The 20,873-nt window shown below is 43.7% G+C and overlaps 1 long non-coding RNA gene across 1 annotated transcript in view; it reads right to left on the bottom strand.

Annotated features, from left to right (window-relative positions):
- The window catches only part of LOC123021400, a 15,587-nt gene extending 2,935 nt beyond the window's left edge, over nucleotides 1-12,652 (bottom strand). Inside the window, exons 1-2 of the long non-coding RNA XR_006414304.1 lie at nucleotides 12,408-12,652; nucleotides 12,014-12,107 (exon numbers count right to left, since the gene is read on the bottom strand). This is a non-coding gene — a long non-coding RNA (uncharacterized LOC123021400). The remainder of the gene's footprint in view (nucleotides 1-12,013; nucleotides 12,108-12,407) is intronic.
- Nucleotides 12,653-20,873: the final 8,221 nt, after the last annotated feature.

Here is a 20,873-nt window from a genome sequence, read left to right as displayed (position 1 = left end):
CTCCTTCACCCGCATCAAGAGGCTCTTTAGTTCCTCTTCACTTTCTGCCATTAGAGTGGTATCATCTACATATCTGAGGTTGTTGATATTTCTCCTGGCAATCTTAATTCCAACTTATGATTCATCCAGCCCCACCTTTCTCATGATGTGCTCTGCATATAAGTTAAATAGGCAGGGCGACAGTATACAGCCTTGCCGAACTCCTTTTTCAATTTTGAACCAATCTGTGGTTCTGTGTCCAGTTCTCACTGTTGCTTCTTGATCCGCATATAGGTTTCTCAAGAGACAAATAAGATGGTCTGGTACTCCCATCTCTTTAAGAACTTGCCACAATTTGTGGTGATCCACACAATCAAAGGCTTTAGCATAGTCAATGAAGCAGAAGCAGATGTTTTTCTGGAACTCCCTAGCTTTCTCCATGATCCAGCGCATGTTGGCAATTTGATCTCTAGTTCCTCTTTGATATCCTGCCTGTACTTCTGGTAGTTCTCGGTCCACACACTGCTGCAGCCTAGCTTGTAGGATTTTGAGCATCACTTTGTTAGCATGTGAAATGAGTGCAATGGTGCAGTAGTTTGAACATTCTTTGGCATTGCCCTTCTTTGGGATTGGAATGTAAACTGACCTTTTCCAATCCTGTGGCCACTGTTGAGTTTTCCAAATTTGCTGGCATATTGAGTATAGCACTTTTACTGCATCGTCTTTTAGGATATTGAATAGCTCAGCTGGAATAATGTCGCCTCCATTAGCTTTGTTGTTGCTGAGACCTCCTATGGCCCATCTGACTTCACATTCCAGGAAGTCTGGCTCGAGGTCAGTGACCACCCCATTGTAGTTATCAGGGATATTAAGCTCTTTCTTGTACAGTTCTTCTGTGTAATCTTGCTACCTCTTCTTAATCTCTTCTGCCTCTGTTAGGTTCCTTCCATTTTGGTCCTTTATCATGCCCATCTTTGCATGAAACGTTCCCTTCATATCTCCAATTTTCTTGAAGAGATCTCTGGTCTACCCTATTCTATTGATTTCTTCTATTTATTTGCACTGTTCATTTAAGAAGGCATTCTTATCTCTTCTAGCTATTCTCTGGAATTCTGCATTCAATTGGGTGTATCTTTCTCCCTTCCCTTTCACTTCCTTTCTTTCCTCAGCTGTTTGTAAAGCTTCCTCAGACAGCCATTTTGCTTTCTTGCATTTCTTTTTCTTTGAGAAGTTTTTAGTTGCTACCTCTTGTACAATGTTGCAAACCTCCGTCCATAGTTCTGCAGGCACTCTGTCTATCAGATCTAATTCCTTAAATCTATTCGTCACCTCTACTGTATATTCATCACGAATATAATTTAGGTCATACCTGAGTGGCCTAGTGCTTTTCCCTGCTTTCTTCCATTTAAGCCTAAATTTTGCAACAAGATGCTCATGATCTGAGCCACAGTCACCTCCTGGTCTAGCTTTTACTGACTGTATAGAGCTTCTCCATCTTTGGCTGCAGAGCATATAGTCAATCTGATTTCTGTGTTGACCGTCTGGTGATGTCCATGTGTAGAGTCATCTCTTGGGTTGTTGGAAAAAAGTGTTTGCTATGACCATCGTATTCTCTTGACAAAATTCTACCAGCCTGTGCCTTGCTTCATTTTGTACTCCAAGGCTAAACTTGCTTGTTATGCCAGTTATCTTTTGGCTTCCTAGTTTAGCATCCCAATCCCCCATGATGATAAGGACATCATTTTTTGTGTTATTTCAACAAGGTGTTGTAGGCCTTCTTAGAACTGGTCAACCTCAGCCTCTTCAGCATCAGTGGTTGGGACATAGACTTGGACTATCGTGATGTTGAATGGTTTTGCCTTGGATTCAAACTGAGATCATTCTGTCATTTTGGAGACTGTATCCCAGTACTGCTTTTCCTACTCTTTTATTGACTATGAAGGCTACTCCATTTCTTCTGAGGGATTCTTGCCCGCAGTAGTGTACCTGATGGTCATCTGAATTAAATTCATCCTTTCCTGTCCCTTTTAGTTCACTGATTCCTAAGATGTCTATGTTCAGTCTTGTCATCTCTTGTTTGACCACATCCAGCTTGCCTTGATTCTTGGATCTTACATTCTAGGTTCCTATGGAGTATAGACCTTTACAGCATCGAACTCTCCTTTTACCACCAGATACATCTGCAACTGAGTGTCCTTTCGGCTTTGACCCAATCGCTTCATTCTTTCTGGCGCTACTAGTACTAGTCCTCTGCTCTTCCCCAGTAGCACATTGGACACCTTCCAACCTGAGGGGCTCATCTTCTGGTGTCATATCTCTTTACCTGTTGATACTGTCAATGGGGTTTTCATGGCAAAGATACTGCAGTGGGTTGCCATTTCCTTCTCCAGTGGATCACGTTTTGTCAGAGCTCTCTGCTATGACCTGTCCATCTTGGGTGGCCCCGCATGGCATCGCTCATAGCTTCATTGAGCTACACAAGCCCCTTCGCCACGGCAATGAAGTGATCCATGAAGGGGCAAGGCAGTGATCCATGAATCTATCTGCTAGTAGGCAATTGGCATGGTCAACTGCAGAGGGTGAAAAAAGTTTTGACACCGGCTGGCACCCACTGCCTCAGCACAGCCCACACCCTACCCTGCTCTAGCTGCATAAGAAAAGGAGGGTTAATGTTGAAAAACCAAAGTGGCTTAGGCAGTCACAGCCCAAAGCCACTGTTGCAATTAGGGGTGGCAGCCCTGACAGCAATTCCAGCAAAAAGCAGAGGAAAGGATGAAATTCATTGAAGGGGTGATCACTATCCAGGTGGCTCCCCCTAGCAGGAAGAGGCAAAGAACTCAGACACCCTCAGAGGTGGCTGTGTCAGGTAAGGAGCTCAGTCAGAACCCTGCTGGGCAGCAAGCAGCATCGTGTCTGTGTTTTCCTTTTAGCTGCCCGAGAGCCACAGCATTTGGGGATGCCGTTGTGGTGGGTACCATCCACTTCTTCTCCAAATCCAGCATATTCCACTTGCAGGAAGGCATGCTTGAGAGAGCAATGTAAACAGTTAAGAGGACTCAAAACATACTTCTATTTGTTTCGATGTATCACCCTTAGTGGAAAGCGTTCTCTTTATTGCCTGCCTAGTAATTGCCTGCCTAGTAATTTAACTAAGAGGTGCTAAGAAAACATTTGCTTACTGTATTCCCTTCATAAGACTGGAGGCATTTAAGTTGTTGGCTACACTTTGGTGAAGCTATTCAGTCTAATTAAGAGTGTCATGCGCATGCACTTGTAAGAGTCCTTCACTCACGCACAAGAGGAGGAAACTTCTCATGATCAATGAAGAGTTATTTCTGATGTCAGCAGAACTAACTTTTCTCCCCACTCTCACAGATGCTGCGAGTAAGAATGGGTCAGATAAGGAGATGCAGAGAGAAGACCAAACAGAGGCAGGAGAACAGGACAATTTGGGAGTAAACATGAAAATAGACTCTCAATCTTCTGATATGGAGTGTGAGAACCAGATAGATAAGGGACAAGGGGGATTTGAGGATGCTTGTTCTCGCAGGCGCAGGCGCAGACTGGGACAGCTGGAATCCAGACTGACTGAACAATGCCAAGAGAGGGGTCACAGAGCTCTGCTCATGGAGGGGCAGCCATGCAGGGTTCATAAACCAAGTATGGGCTGAACTTAGTTAGAACGAGAGAGCAATTTTCTATCCTGTTTTGACTTTACATGTAATGCTGTTTCGAATAAAGATATTTGTGGTATCTGCTGGAGTGATCGCGTTTGCTGGGAAGGAGCGCCAGCCACACGGCAAAGGGTCTCATCACGCTGTCCTATGGCAGTGAAGACTGGGTGAAAAGGACCTTGGGACAGCCCTGCTTTCAATAGCACCAGCCATCTGGCCAGCCAATGAACCATGATGCATCAGTGCCGTACCGACAGGTACCCCATCACACAGCATGTGCATCCCCACCTAGACCCGGCTGTTGTGGTGGCTGTAAGACTAGCATTCTGCCTAGGCCAGGAGATTCTGCCTCCTCAGAAAGACTCTAGACCGATGTGCAACATAAGCAAATTGCACACACATGGTTGCTGGCACATCGCATTGGAAAGCATGGACAATAACAGACCATCTAAGGATAACAAATACTGTACATCAGATAATGTTAAACCAAGACTAGCCAAGTGTGCTTTTCCTCCTTCAACAGATATTTTATTTGTCATGTTCCAGTTTGGAGCACAGTACTGTTTGTCTAGGAAAGCGTATTGTGACACACATTGTTTTCTTAGGAAAAAAACTACTCTACTCCAGATGACTAAGAGCAATACTAAAAAATAATTTAAGAATGAATATGAGAAAACAAAGCCAAGAGAACACCATGAAATAATAGGAACATTTGTCATGACAATGTCCAGTTTAACCCAAGTAAGAAACATTGGATTGATTAACTCACATGGCACATGTTCTGCTCTACACAGAGAACTGCTTTGCACCACAGTGGCAATATAAAAGGTCCTGGAAGTACTTCCACTTTAAGTTCTTTTTGTACTAGCAGAACTGTGCAAAGAGATCCAAGTGTACAAGAGCAGCAGGCCGGAAACAGTTTGCTAGCCAAGAAATCTGCCTGACCGCTCCTCACCCCCACCCCACTCTGCCTCCCATTCCTGTTTGTCCCCTTTTCTCATCATCTCCGAGCACCACAGTGGCTCTGCCATGCCCCTTTCCTCTCAGTCACCAACTGTTTGGCTTTCCCGCCAACTGGCAAGTGTGATTTGGCAACTCCAAGACGAATATTCTACCGACCCATGGCAGGTGTCCACAGATATGCTGGCCATGGCCAGTGTGGCAAGTGTGCTGAGCAGCCAGAGGGCTGCATATGGTCTCCAGCAGGGTCAGATGTGGCCCTGGGACCAGAAGTTCTGCGCTTTTCTCATAATAATATAAATGGCTTATTGAAAGATGGCATCTACTTGTGTCATGTTGGAATGTGACAGTTCAGTTATATATAAATGACAGTTATATATAAATGCATATATGATCTGAGGGATGATTTAAGAAGGAAATGCAGAAAGATTTACTATATGTTTTAGGGTGCGACCCTATTGCTTCCATGGCAGTCGCAAGTAAGCTTCTGAACTCAGAGGCTAACAAACAGGCAGGAGTGAGGAGCAGTGGCCATTTTCACGGCAGTCTCTATGGCCACCTCACACCCTGCAATTTTTCTACATTTCGGATGTTGGCCATGTAGATGTGGCGCCAGGGAGGAGAAGGGAAGTCAGCCAGGGCACTGACTGGAATCAGAGTAAATCTATAGTCCCATCCACCCCCTCCCTGTCCTCAGCACATCCTTTACCCCCTTCTGAGGCCCAGTTGCAGCTTCAGTGGGGTGATTGCCAGTATGGTTTGTTTTGTGCCAGCTATGAGGGCATGGGATTGGTGCTCTATTTTGGGGGTCCAAGCTCCAAGATCCTATATATAATCACAGAATGGTAGAGTTGGAAGGGCCAGAGGGCCATCAGGTTCAACCCCCAGCTGAGTGCCGGACTCCAGGTTGAACCATCCCTCTCAGATGGCTGTCCAGCTGCATCTTGAATGCCTCTAGTGTGGGAGAGCCCACAACCTCCCAGGGTAATTGGTTCCATTGTCGGACTGCTGTAGCAGTCAGGAAATTTTTCCTCATATCTAGCTGGAATCTGGCTTGGTATAAGTTGAGCCTGTTATGTTCCCAGATGATGTTAGGAGATCATAGGATTGTGCCTTTAACTGAATATGATCAGTTCTCATGTGTTAGTTGTTATTTATTAATAGGATGTACTAACTAAAATGAAACCCACAAAAAAGAAAGCTTTGTTGTTTCATCCCATCTTTTATAATTTGGCATCCTACAAAAGTTATGCTTCCCTTTGGCCCCATTATTTTTTACTTCCAAGCTGAGTATCCCTGACTCTTCTGCTGGGAATTAAGTGCAATTTTTCCCAGCAAATGTTTGACAAAGTGCGATAAGAAAGATTGCACCCACCCCTGTCCTTGTCACACTCTTCTTCCCTCCTTCATTCACATACCTACAAGGATGACCTGATTTCCAATAACATTGTTTTCCATTATATCCTAATGGAGAAACTGGTTTATAGACTTCTTTCAAAAGAGGATATGATACTAGATCAAAATAAGGACTAAGTTGGACACAAAGAGACACATACAAATGGGTTATCAAGTTGTACTCTGAACACAAGTGGTAAGGAAGGCGGGTTTTTCCTTACAGATACCTTTCTCCCTGCAGGCACAAAAGCCACCCACAATCATGTATTCATGAGTATGTCATGTGAGGTGGCCATGAGGAAGCCACTGAAAAGGAATTATCCTTATCGGTGCCCAGCATGAGCAATCTAACACAAGAATGGCCCTTAGACCATGTGCTGGCCCATCTCTGTGTAGTGTTTGGGCCTCTGAGTAATGGAGGGGGATAACGAAACTGCAGAAAGACCTCAACCTTCATGCTAACACACTGAGTCAGACACTGCTAGAAACTGAATGCTTGACTGGATGGATCTCTGGCCTAACCTAGTAAGGCAGCTCTGTGTTACACATAGGAAAGGAGACATGGCATGCTTTAAATGGTTCATAAACTGCATAACATGAAATGCTAGAAGCAGTAGCTCTGTTTCTTTTCATCTGGTTGCCACATTGTTGGAGCTCTCATTTCTTACTCAGGAACCATGTTAAACACCTGAAAATACAGCCACTATAAACCAGTATTTGTAGCAAGGGTTTTACTGTTCTCAGAAAGATAATCACCCTTGAATAACGGGAACTGGATTTCATAGCCTGGGAAATAAGAGAGGCAGAAGGGGAAGAGGTCCAGCACATTGCAAGCCAAGATACACAATGAGATTTGGGACCTACTTTAATTATGCTTTCATTTTTGTTCTTCCTTGCACAAAAATATGTAATAAGCAGTTAATATGTCTTGTCCCTGTAAACAAGCAGATTGACTAGTGTGTTGTTGCTGTTTTCAAAAAATTGCTCAATATTGTGCCTTCCTTCAAGATATTTCTTACAACAGATCTTAAGCAATATTAGAGAACAATACTAGATATGATAGGCAGAAAATGTAGGGCTTTTTTCGGCCCAAACATGCTTAGGATTGCACCCTGAGAGAGCGCCCCTATGGCCCATGGCAGCACCTTGGGGGCCACCAGCTTCTTTGGATTCCCAGACTTAAGGCTGGAAGCAGAGCTCCAACCTCAGAGATGGGGATCTGCACTTGGATCCCTTCTTCCACTCTTGTAGCGGTTGAGGAAAGAACCACACTGGCTGCTTCTCCATGCTTGGAAACCCCCCCCCCCCGCCCCATGAGAAGGATTAAAATGGTCTTTCTGGGCATCAGGGAGGGAAGAAGACCTGAGCCTGACAGGATGTGAGGTCCAATATCCTTCCTTCCCTATCCAAAATGCTGCAGCAGACCTGAAGAGCAGGAAGAATGGCAGGCTCAGAGAGACTGAGATCATCTCCACCACATTCCTGGTCCACTGAGGATGAGCATAACCCTTCAAGCTCAGAGGTCTCCAAGCATCAAAGATGAAACCCAGTGGATTATACGAGTACCGCAGTTGCTATACATATCTGCTCAGAAATAAATCTCATGAAATTCAAATGGGTTTACTCAAGTAAGAGTGTATAAAAACATGCCCTTAGGCTTTTGAGGAAAGCACAACATTATATGCAGGAGTGGAGCTGTGCACTCATTCCAACAAACGTAGAAAAATTAAGAAACTTATACTGGACACAAAATTTGCCATCTAGAGAAACTCAAGCTTCCTTTAGAGGGGAAAAAGTCCACATTTGTAGTGCAGATGACTACACAGATAGACTTGACCATAGTTATACAGAGAAATCTCTGGAATCCTACATGAATTTTCAGTAGGATTTCTGTGGGCTTGAGGACATGACTTCAGGGTCCTATGCTGTGCCTCATAACCAGGAAAAGCAAGCAAAATTATGCAAAAGAAGCAACTGGAGAAGTAGGAGATGTTCAGGCCTTGCATATTTCTCTGGTCAACTAGGCCTGGTGGGAAAATAGATCATGTTTATGTACTGAAAAGGCAACTAGTACATACTCTTGAGAAGACAGGATGCACTGAAACACACCTAGAATAACCCATGAGGTAGTCCAAGTCTGTTACTTCTCACATTGCATTTTGATAGAAGTTGGAGTCTGTGCCTGTTACAAATCAGCATCAAAGCAAGCAGGTAAGTGTGTGGTAATTGGTGCATCTGTGAGTGTTGCAGTGACTGGATAGGTTTCTAATTCCCTCTGTGTGAGCAGGAAATGCTATATAAGCAAGGGGCATTTCTCTGGGGGAAAAGACACATGTTGCTGGTGCGGGAGGTCAGACTAGATGGCCCGGGAGACCCTTTCTGACTCACTCTGTTTTCTATGTTTCTATGCTTTCAAGGGGGCACCCTGTCAGATCCAGCCTTCCCTCCTACAATCACTGATGTGCTTTATTAAACTTACTAACTTACTTGGAAGTACCCAAACACGGAGTGAACTTCCTTTTCTTCCACAGAGGTACATGCAAATATAATTGATTTGCGTAATTTAAATGCATATTCCAGGTTTTCTAGTCACCAAATCTGAGAAATCTTGGCACACAATTTTCAGTGAATGGTACACAGCATTGATTGATTGAAGGTAATTATAGATTGAGTAAAAACTTAAGATCAAGGTTCAAAATTTATTATGTGCTCATGATCTTACAAGATATGGGCATCCATGACTGGCAAGGGGGGGCAATTACCCCCCGGATTATCCATTTCCCCCACATTTTCATGTTTTAAAAAGTAAGTTTCTAGCCATTGTAGAAACCAAGGTAGGAGGCAAAATGTGCACTTGCTATTCTGCCCATTAATTTTTGTAAGAAACCAGCGTGCCCCACCTTTCAGGGCATGTATAAAGCCATAGTAATGATTGACATGTGGTTTCTACAGCACTGCCACAGAGTCTCCTGGAAAGAGTGGCAGCTGCTGTAGGAGCTGCTCCAGCCATCCAAGATGAGATTGGATTTCAGCTGTGGTGGTTGATGGGATATGTGCCAACAGTAGGTCAACTGAACAAGGAGTATGGAAACCTTACAAGCATGGAAATCATCTGGAAAGCACGCCTAAGCCAAAAAAAAAAAAAAGTCAGAACATGGAAACCACATAGGGCTGGTTGTTGTGACATATGAATCCAGCCACTGTGTATTATGCCAACCCAGCAAAATAACCCAGCATTATACGAATTTTGCTGGGGGAGGGGATTAGAATGTATGGCAATCCTACTGTGTAGTCTATCGTTATCCAGTCTTCTGATATGTTGGAATGTTTTAGGAAAATGCAGGTGGGGTAAGCTGTGAAGTTGGTTGAAGCCATAGCAAAATAATTAGGGGATAGCTTGTGAAATATAGGGGGGAGCACACCACACCTGTGCCAGAATTGCTGCTGAATTGCCACAAACCTCCCTGCACATTTTCCCTATAAAACAAGGCATGTTGGGAATGTGTACTTTGGTTTAATACACACGTGTGCACCCAAAAGCCCTGGCTATGCATTGCACACCTTGTTTTAAGAGTTAGATCACAACTCTCTTGAACTCTACTCACTTGTGCATCATTGCCCTTCCAGGTTCCCAAATTCTCGAACTTAGTTCAGGGACGGGCAAGCTGGTACCCTCCACTTATTTTGAGGATGCAACGATCAGGGATTATGGAGTGGAAGTAGTTTTTCCCTGTCAAAAGTCCCCGGTGCGACAAGTCCCAGTGCTCTAGCTGTAGGCTCCCACCACATACTCCAGGCTCCCGTTTGCCCATTCTGTGCCCTCACAGCATGGAGGCTATGCCCTCTCCATTTCTCCACTCACATACAGAAGAACAATCGGACGCTACAGCCATCGAATATCCCACTTTTCTCATGTGGCTGCAGCAATGAGGCTGCAACGCAGGGAGAGAATTTTTCATGTAGGAGAGGCTGGAGCAAAGGCCTTTGATCGGTATTTAAATTTCTAACGAAATCACTTGTTAAGTAACAAAGGCCGAGGGCGGGGTCACGAGGTCACCGCTGAATGATCACTTTCAGTCACAATAGCCGGAAATGACTTTGTCTCATGAGCTCAAGTTGGCTGCTCCAGCATCAACTTCAGCAACTGGCAGGCTAGCAGTTCCTTTTCCCCTTTTGGCGAAAACAGCCTCCGCAGCAAAGAAAAAGTCTTTGCCCTCTTCTCCCCTTCCTCACCCCCTTTCACAGCCATAAGTAGCATCTGTGGAATGAAACCAATCAAAGCCAGATGTCGGAAAGGTTGCTTGTTATGACTGGGAAGAACGCTATTAAAATAATAAAGAAAAGCGGGCAATGATAAAATAGAAATAGAAGGGAAGAAAATTCACAATAAATGCAAAACAGATCTTTCCAAACAGTAAGTGTTTGAGCCCATTTTGGGGCTCCTCATGCAGTTCGTGGAATTTTAAGACCCTGGGGATTTCTGTAGAAGAGGTCCTTACAGTTTACTGTAGTGGGGTCAGTGCTGACTGCAGCCATGTTATCATCACACATTAGAAACAAGCTATAGAGGGTGGCTACTTATAGCTCCTACTGCTAAATAATTTGTTACTCACTGCTCACAATACAAATAACACGGAGCACTTTCCCTTCTGGCAAGCTGAATTTGCCCTCTGGAGAAGCCTTTTGCAATAGCATTTTCTTCTATTAAAAAAAACATTCATTTCTCTCCAGAAACCAATTATTCTTCCCTGTCCCCTCTTTTTTCTTTTTTCTTTTTTGCTGAAATCTGCTCAAATGCAGCTGAAATCAAAGCCGACAGTTCCAACTTGGCCGTGCTCCCCAGAACATGCCAAAATCAGAGAGGCTGTGCTCTGACATCAAGAAATGTCTGTCTATCTTCAAGCCTGAGTTGTTGAGGATGGAGAAGGAAGTTATCTATAGTAATGGGGGGAGGAGGGGGAGGAGACTGAAAGCAACAGTGATGTTACAAATGGTATGTGATTGCTTCTCCCTGTCCCTGACTAAGGATCTTAGCTACTCCTTCTCTTTATGGAAGATGGCAAAAGCCAGACAGCAGCAATGAGGCCTACCAGTTTTGAAGTAAAAGGAAGCAACATCTCAGAATGTGCCCATTATCAGAAGCAATTGTACGTTTGCTGCTCAGCAATGAGGCATATACAGGGAACAGTCCTAATTTACCTCAGACACACAAAGTTGAAGTAATGGTTAACCTTTATCTTCTTTCATGGTGTCTTTCTTTTGGGGAGGGAGAGGGGCAGATTTCACCAGCCCTTGCCTTTGACAGAAGCCCTTCTCAGCTACTTCTAGAACTAAGACAAAGAGGGTTGGGGCACTGACTAGCCACTGGGTGGGTTTGTATGTCATGCTAACCCACCTTGAAAATAATCCATGGTGGGTGGTTGTTTTCCAAGCAACCCACAATGTGTCTGATGGACATTTGGGCTCACTGTGGGTTTACCCTGCATTTTCCCCTCAGTCTTTCCACAGCTATCCCAGGGGATTCCATGGCAGGACTAATTTGTCTTTTCTCCCAATACTCCAGCCTTCACTGTAATTATGAGTCCCTGTGAGTCACCAAAGCTTTTTTTTCCCCTTTCCTTTTTTCTGGAAACCACAAACAGAGATTTGGGCAGGGCTAGACAAGTTGGCTTGGAAATGCAATATGAAGATTTCATATGTCTCCATTGCTATCCAAACCACCCTGCGTAAAACCTTGTCTTCAAAGAAACACTTTTGACAGCTGTCAAAGGCAAATGTTAGCAAAAATGTGGATGCATTGAAGTCTCAGGAATCAGTGGAAAATTTGGAAGCACTAAGATATATGGGGGCACTGACGACATTGGCGATCTCACTGTGAAGGGAGGGAAACGTTGCTTACCTACTTCTTCAAGCAAAGATCATTCTCAGCATTACATTTGCTTGACAGTTCATCTTTTGACAGCTGTCAGGGGAAGTAAAGTAATCCTCTCCCCCCACAAACAAACCTGTTTGGAATTGGTACAGCAGGTACCCGCAGGACATTGTCAAGGTGAGGCTTCCAATTTTCTGGGACCTGTGCAGCTCTGCATCTGTGCAAGACTGATAGATAATAAACTAATAAACTTCAATAATAAATGATAGATAATAAATAATAATAATAGACTGATAGATAATAAACTAATAAACTTCAATAATAAACTAATATCTTTATAAAAAATACTCGGAAGTGCTGAATGGAGCCATCATGGACAGGGCATTTTGGAGTGCTTTCAATTCAGAGGGTTACCATTAGTCAGAGATGACTTGACAGCACATAAAAACAACTAACAACAATATTAAAAATAACATTGAAAAATGTGCACATTCGAAGCACAAAAATAGGTTTTAAAGGTGACCAACCAGTGATAACCTTCCAATGTGTTCCTTAAGCACTTTGAGGGTCTGTCACTGCCAAGGATCCGCTCTTGCCACTTTGCCAAGCAGCTGCTAGCAGCTTTCCAGTATCCACAATAGAGTCAGTCACCTGGATTCAGACAAAACAACAGCCACTGTTGGTACAACTATCCCGAGGGCAAGTTATGGGTTGTGAGGGTGGTTTCTTGCCCTCAGACAAGCCATCCTGAAGGAAACGGTCTTCATCTGCGTGCCATGAGAACCCACTGAGACTTGCCATCCACATGTCACGCAAACCAACGTACAGAGTGCCTCCCCGCCTTTCCCTATGCAGCTGTTCCTTCTTTCAAAGGGGAAAACAAATAAAACAACATATTTTCCCCTAGACTTGCACATCGTATATGACGCACTTTGGAGGTGGGGGAAATTTCAGTTATAAAACCAACCCTAACAATAAGCTTGCAGCCTTCACTTCCCCCAGCTTCACTCCTGTGTAATTGTCCTTGCCAGGGAAGAAGATGCTACCGTGCAGGAATTTACAAGTGGCAGATATCCTGAATTTCCTTTCACGAATCCTTTTTCAGTCATGTTAATGAATCAGTGCAAAACTAACATGCTCAGTCAGTTCTGTGAGCAATGCTGATGTCATAATCAACCAATAGGAGAGCTCTTCCAGAAAAACTGGAATAATCAAACAGGATTTTAGAACAAAATACTCCATATAGGACCAAAAAATCCCAACACTAATTCATGGTGAATGGTTTAATGGATCAATACTGCTAAAAGTGCGATATCAAAATTAGGAAAAATCCCTATTCCTAAAGTGGGTGTAAAGCTTTGTACTGGAATGTCTCATATTCCTATATTGTTTAGCTATGCAATCTGAAAAGATAGCTTCAAATCATGCCCCAATTTCAGGCCAGTCTTCCACAAGGAAATGTGCAGCGATATTGCCGTAACTTATATTTTCTCCCTCCAAATACAAATTGAAGCAGTTCATAACATCTCCTTCAAGTACAAGGTGAACATTATAGCCCCAAAATCTCTGAATGGATTTTAATCTGAGCTGAATCAAAAATCAAATCTTCCTTCCTTTCTGCTCACTCAACTTCCCGCACTGGTGGCATTAAGGAAGAGATCTTTACCCCTTCTGATGTCTGGAATGTGTTAACAGGCACCAAAGGAATATAAGCCAGAAATGGCTTCCAGGAATTTAAGTCGGGCACCAAAGATGCTGAGAAATGTAGTTTTCCCAGCACAGTGTGGCTAGTCCAAGAACAGGGGGAGACCTCCTTTATCACACCACCACCCGAGCTGTAAACTACGTAGGCAAGTGAGTGGATGACAGGTGGCAAGTAGTCAGAGGGAGGAGATTTGGATACTCCCCAGAAAACTGGGGAAATGATCAGAGCTCATTGCATGCCCAGTGAAACAACCGAGCAGTATTGGCTTGGCTGAGATTAGAACTGGAATAAATGTAGCTATTTTTCTTGAGTTTAGAGGGAAATAATTTGGTTTTCTAAGCCTGACTGAGAAGTTCAGCCCATCACTAGAAGTTTTTGTATATGGCCTGTTGGAATAATGATACCAGGGGATGACACTAATAAAGGTACCAGTAAAGAGTTCATTGTTTCCTATGATTTTTGAAGCAGTTAGTAGATACAGCGACAAAGGTCACTTGGGGTGCAGTATAAATTAACAGCTCTGGATGAAGAGAGTCTTAGATGCAAAATGGAAGCATGGAGCAGCAGAATGTTGCCTAGCGACCAGGACAGCCAAATAATTTTCCTTTTAGCCCGGATTTCCTGTATATAAAGAGACTATCATGCTCAGTATATCCTCCAGCAGTAGTGGTTTCAGTCTGTTAACAGCCTGGGCTGATTTGCTCTAGCATTTTATATTTATGGCTGCTCAGACAGGCAACTGCATATCCTCAGTAAAGTTTTCCAGGCCTTTCACTTTCTGGATTCAGCCTGCTTTATTAAGCCATTTCTACAAACAATGAGTCCCAGGCAGACCAATTATTCTCAAACAAGTAAATTCTATTAAGAATCCAGGTGAAGAAAGGCATAGGAAATAGGCTCCTCCTATGGTAAGTGGGAGCTAGAGAAAATATAAGTTAGGAGAACAGTCCTGGTCCCTTGAATAGTAATCTCAGACTTGCGGGAAGTCAGGACTACAACTGCTGTAATACTGGAACTTTAGATGTTAACACAAACCCACAAAGTAATTGTTATCCTGTACCCAGTGACAATTCCAATTTAAAGGGCAAGTACTCAAAGATCAGCTGATTATATCCATGCTCCACTCTCTTCATGTGATCACACCAGCATAAGAAGGAGTACGTCTATGTACACACCAGTTGCTGGAGAGCACAGGTAGAAAGATCTGTTGTCCTCATGTTCTGCTTGTTTCCTGTGAGCAGACCGAGTGGCCGCAGTTGCTTATCTACACAAAATGCTGGACTAAATGCACCGTCATCTGATCCCGCATGGTGGTTCTTAGGTTCGCAGGACCACGCCCTCTCTTCCAAGCCTCTCTTCCTAGGTACCCACTTCTCTTGGCCTGCTGCCTCTTCTTTTCCTCAGCCCTTGCTCCTTCTGCCATTCCTTATGTAGGCCCTTCTGCCAACCAGCCTCCTTCTGTTTGGCAGTATCATTCTGACAAGCTCATCAAAAGACCCCTCAACCTTCTTACCTCTTGGTGACATTCAGGTTGCACAGGTAATCACCGACTGAGACTTCCTCATCATCACCTTCAAATCCCCAAGTGCTAACGTAATGGGAAAGCACAAATTTTATACATAATCTTTGGGAAATATATTTGAGGTAACAAGAGAAAGGCATGGGACAAGAGATACATTCACTAGCAGAATGTGTTCCAAAATAACACCCACCATGTTTGACTGCTGAGTTCTTGGAGTCTGCTCTTAGCAAGGAATTCATCATGTTTTCCCTTTGTAAGCCAAAACAAGCAAAGGAAATGTCTAAATAGAAAATAAATGACTAGGCTTGTGGGAGTACTTGTCCTTTACTAGAATTGGGACTAATTAACGTAACCAATGATAAACTCTAGCTCAGGTAGTTCATGGCAGCCAATGCACATTTGTGGGGAGTTTCTGACCTGATGTGGTATCTTCATCCTAGGTCCAAAATAAAGCCAAATATCCTACCAATTTCATTGTTCACAGCCAACGAACACTGTGTGAAGATGCTAACAAGTAAAAAGGGTTGCTACTTAATAGGATTTTCAAGGATAACATTCATTCATTCATTGTAGCTAATAGCTCTTAGGGTAATGTGCAATATATTTGTAGATTACTATAAAACAGGCCCAGGCACACTTCAGGAATACAGGGTGGTTGTGGTGATGCAACTGCAGTGTACTTTGAACCATCCACCAAATGGAAACAAGTTAAAACAACCCTGAGCCAGGAATTTGTGCCTCTATGCATCCCTAGTCAACCCATCTCCTAGAGCTTTTCATTTCAGCCATATAATTAGGAGCAGGGTCAGTTTGTTGTTGCCTTGTTAAACTATTGGAAGTCAGAAATCCTTGCTGATCTGTTTTAAAGCCCTCAGGGATCTACCCATAGGCCCTGACTGACTTTCCCCACAGACCTGCTATTAGAGGCTCAAGAACTGCTGCTACCTTTGCACCTCCTGGTGTGGAATGGATGCAAACCGGTGCAAACGCAAAGGTCATCACTTTAGACAGTGATGGCAGCAAGCACAGGTTTGTCTCTGCCACCCGCACCCTCTGTCCCAAAATGTAACATTGCAGCTGCAGGAGCTGCTGCAGCTCCAAGCCAGGAAGCAAGTCCTGGTCTGACAACAGCAGCTTTATTTCGCCCATTGCATGCGCACAAAGCCTTTCCCCCAGGATGGCTCTTGCGTGACCAAAGCATCAGTGTAGAAACCTCATTTTGCAAAGAAGTGGAGCATGTGGGGAAGTATCAGCTTGCCCAAGCTCAACAGAGCTGAATGCGATGGGTAGCCCCTTGGCTAGTTTTCTGCGCCAAGCCAGGCTAACGGAGACGTGGCAGGAGGTGCATCCTTTTCCCTTTCCTCTCCTTCTTTGCTGTTCTGTGGGCCTCCAGGGGGCACGATAGGTGTATGTGAATATTTTGGGGTCTGTGTGGGTCTGTGAAAGCCTTGGGGTTTGTGTGCATGCAAGAGAGAATTCTGTGTGAGTGTGTGTGAATGGCTGGGAGTTTGCTCATATGCATTGAGTGCAAGAAAGAACAAATGATGAGAGGAAAAAGTACTTTGAAGGAACTGCTGAGGGATCAGTTCATAATTCTCTGTCCAAGAATTGGTACCAGCATTTACTTTTTTCCTCTTTCTTTGTGCATTTATGAAATGGTTAAGTTCAAAAAAAGTTTCTGTGATGACCAAAGAAGGAAAAGAAATCTGTGGAGTTTCAGGATTATAGTGATGATTGCTGCCAGGAACCTGCGCGAAGGCTGCGATCCTGCGGTGATGCCTGTGAGTCCCCAGGCGCAGAGGCTTATGGTGTCCCGTGCAGAGAGGGAGGTGCAGCAGCGGTGACCTCCACCTGCCTCTCCCCCTGCCCTAGGCAGACTGTTTTGTCCATCCAGCTGGAGCACACTGAAGTGGGGGGAGGCTGGGGAAGGCTTGGGTAACTCACATCTCGGCCTTCCCAGTCTCTTCCCTCTCTGCCCACTGAGACATCCCCTCCCCCCCTCTTTAAGATCCTCTTCACAACCCCAGAGAGTAGTCAGGACAGTTCGTTCCAGGCCTGGACAGCTTGTTTCAGGCGGACTCTGAGGAGCAGGAGGGCCAGAGCTCCAATCTGGACATCCAAAGTATCTTATGGCCCCTCCAACACAGTCTAGAGGCCACGGGATTGCTCCCAAACCTGGGGTCAGAAAGAACCCAACGGGTGGTGTCTGTATGTGGGTGGGTGTGAAAAATGAAGCCAGCCCCAGCTAGACACAATTTTGATTTGATCCAAAACTAAAATTCCTGAACACATTTCATGATTTGTAGACTTGCTCCTGTTATTGCCTACATGCACTTACATATGCTGTTTGCAATGCATACTTTCCTATTTAAAGGTTATCCAGGTGGCTTGTGGAGTTAGTTTAGAAAGTATTTGGTATGGAGCCACATGGAATAGTCCTGAGCTTTTGGAAAAATTGTCTCAGGTTTAATGTATTTCCTAAGTAGGTAATGTAACAAGCCTTGGGGTTTGTGAGCATGCGAGAGAGAATTCCACATGAGTGTGTGTGTGAATGGCTGGGAGTTTGTTCATATACAACAATGAGTGCAAGAAAGAACAAATGATGAGAGGAAAAAGTAGTTTGAAGGAACTGCTGAGGGATCAGTTCATAATTCTTCATAATTTCTTTGGAAAAATTGTCCCAGGTTTGATGTATTTCCTAAGTATGTAATATAACACAGTGATTATTAAAATCAATTGAATTTTTTCAGAATTAGCTGCTGTTTTTCCTTGTGACTGTTTCTCCTTGTGGCTCTGATTTATTAAAATAATCATTATCATCAATAAACAGCAGCAACACATGTGGCTGTGTGGATCCTGCCTTCTCTCTCTCTCTCTCTCTCTCTCCCCCTCTCTCTCTCTCTCTCTCTCTCTCTCTCTCTCTCTCTCTCTCTCACACACACACACACACACACACACACACACAACACAACACATGTTTGCTCTCATGATCTTAAAGTAACTTAGTTCTTTTCAGTTAAGGTTCTTGCTGGACCAGGAGACCATTGGTGCAAAAAGGGTCTTGGTGTGGTCTTTCATGCTTTCCCCCTCCCTCACATTAAACTCATTATCTTACAGTCACTTGATTCAGTTTCCTTCTCTGCGTAATGCTTGTTGTTCCTGGAACAAAACAAAAATGGCCCCAAAGGAGTTCATATGCATGAGATTATGATATTGTTACAATGTGCAAAATGTCGGAATTTTGCAAATTCTCAGGATTTGCTGCTGTGTTGCAAAGACTGCCTTTCTTTGTGGCTCTAAGGATATCATCATAAGCAGCAAAATGGTTTCCTGTGTTTGCATGGATCCTCTCCCACCACCTTGCCCTCATGATCTTAAAGTCTTTTGATTCTCCCTGCAATGGGAGTTCTTGCTGGAAAAGGTTATATGAGGCCAAATGAGTCTTTTGTGTGGCTGTGTGAATGCTCCAGCACCTACAGTACTTCTTACTCACAATCACAGGCCAAGTTCACCTTTGCAGAAATGTTTGGGGAGGGGCATTTCAATAGTAGATGAACCACAGGTAAAATGGGATACATGCCAAAATTCCGACATTTTTAATTTAATGCTCTTACTGCCAGTAACTAATCCTTAGGAGACGCATTTTGCAGTTGGTGCAGTGGGGATGGGGAACTGTGCAAAAGCCAGGTAACTACCAAATGAAGGCAGTTGGAAGAAGGGGGTGTGGCTGTCCAAGGAACCCCAAAAGGCTGAACCTGGATCCCAGGCAGGCCAGGTTCTGCACAGGTTCTGTATATAAGATTGCAGATTCAGCGTACTTGATCCAATCAATATTGGTTCCCAGTCAACCCATTGCAGTGCACCTGCAGAGCTTGTTTAATACTGAGAGAGAGGGATTAGCTTTGGTAGATTAAAAGTATTCTCATTTATTTGACATCTTCTGCAGGTAAAAGTGAAGTGTTACAATCTTTAAGTCTAACTTTGTCTAATGACAAACAAGGTTTTTGATTTCCAAATCTGCCATCCAGCTTCTCAGATATGATCATTCATTGCCTTTCTATACCACTCAACAGCCAATGGTCCTGGGACAGTTCCCAATTCTGATTTGATGTCAGCATCTGGCATTTCCCATTTCAATCTGTTAAATGAAGGAATGATTTTTTTTAAATTTTATTGCAAGTCAGTTGTCAAATGTTATTTGATGTTGACACCAGCTTCATGTCACCTGTCAAACATTGCCACATAATTTCACTAATTACCACTATGCCAAACATTAGTTAATATTGCATATCTACAACCACAACAGTGGCAGATCTTGTCAAAATGCTGTGGCTTACTGTACTTTGGATACTGAATGCTACTTCATGTAACTTCACTGTCACATCCTGAGTACTATCCGATGCTGGCTATAGCTGTTGCGTCAGTTGCAATAGTGTCGAAAGAATGACACTGTCAAACACTAAATACTTCAGAATTTCAGCTGCCAGATGCTGTCTAATTTAGACTGCTATTGCAAAATGTTTAGGTGGCAAATATGACGCTAAACACCAAATAAGCATGGAACATTCAAAATTTATTTGGAAAATGTCCTCCAATGACATATGTGGGGGGCAGGGGATAAGATAATTGTACACCAATATTATTTTTCACTCTAAAATGAATGTCACACCACACTGCCTTTCTGTTCCACATCACCACTTACATTATTCGCATTAGTCTCCTAGGTAATTTTTACTGCATTTTATTGACATTCTGGCCAAGCTTTACTTCAAGGGACTGCTTGCCTATTTGTTTTTGCTTGATACTGTCAACTGGCAGTTCTTTGCCCACCCATCGTGTCCCTCCATGCATTCATGAAAATGGGGGCCCACCATCTGCATCTGCGCATGCTGCAAAGGGTATTCTCTCACTCAAGGTGCATGTGCCCAAACGCCATTGCACCATTATGTTCTGCTTCTATCTACCAACCAAGCAAAAGGGAAACTGTATACGCTCAACAAAAGGCAGTTCATTGAAAGCCATTTCAATTGTGTTTAGATTTGCCTGGAATATGAGAAGTTACAGCTTGATCCTGATCTGTACTTTTAACAAGCAAAACAATGGGCTTCTGGGTCCTTAAATCTGTGCACTTGGAATGTTCCAGTTTTCCCTCCTCCTTTCCCCAATCCTTTCATAAAAACTTTGCATGCAAAACAGCTTCTCTTGCATCTGGCCCTCTTGCTAGCAAAGTAAACAACTTCCCCAGTTGCGACAAATGGACAGCAAACAAGTGGAGAGCAGGGGGTGGGGGGAAGAATACAATAATCCTGCCAACTCATTTACAATCTGTATTCTTTTGTTGTGAAACAATCTATGCCTGGGGCCCAGGCTTTTCTCTTCTCTTCTCTTTTCTTTTCTTTTTTCTTTCAGCACCCTGAATATGTTTTCAGTGCCACACCCCTCCCATACGACATGATACCACACATACACATGACAACCCACATGAGCAGAGGAAAGTGCAGAAGTCCACGTGTCTAACAGAAATACTTATTCCCTTTTGTTTGCCATCTAGAGCAAGGGGGAGTGTTCCTTTGTTGCTGGGTTTTTTAATCTTTCAAGTCAACTATTCCTTTCTCTGGGATAAACAGGATGTTTATAGAGTTGCCCGCCACACTTACCAACCTTCTGCAGCTGTTAGGACATGCTGAGGGGCTCCCATGCTATGCAGGCACATGGTGTAGCCCAGATGTGGAACATGAAAGGGAAAGGATAAGTCCTCAACAAGGC

The sequence above is a fragment of the Varanus komodoensis genome, unplaced genomic scaffold (assembly GCF_004798865.1).
Source record: "Varanus komodoensis strain SLA01 unplaced genomic scaffold, ASM479886v1 scaffold16, whole genome shotgun sequence".
NCBI classification, from domain to species: Eukaryota; Metazoa; Chordata; class Lepidosauria; order Squamata; family Varanidae; genus Varanus; species Varanus komodoensis.
This window is presented reverse-complemented; position numbering and strand designations above follow the sequence as displayed.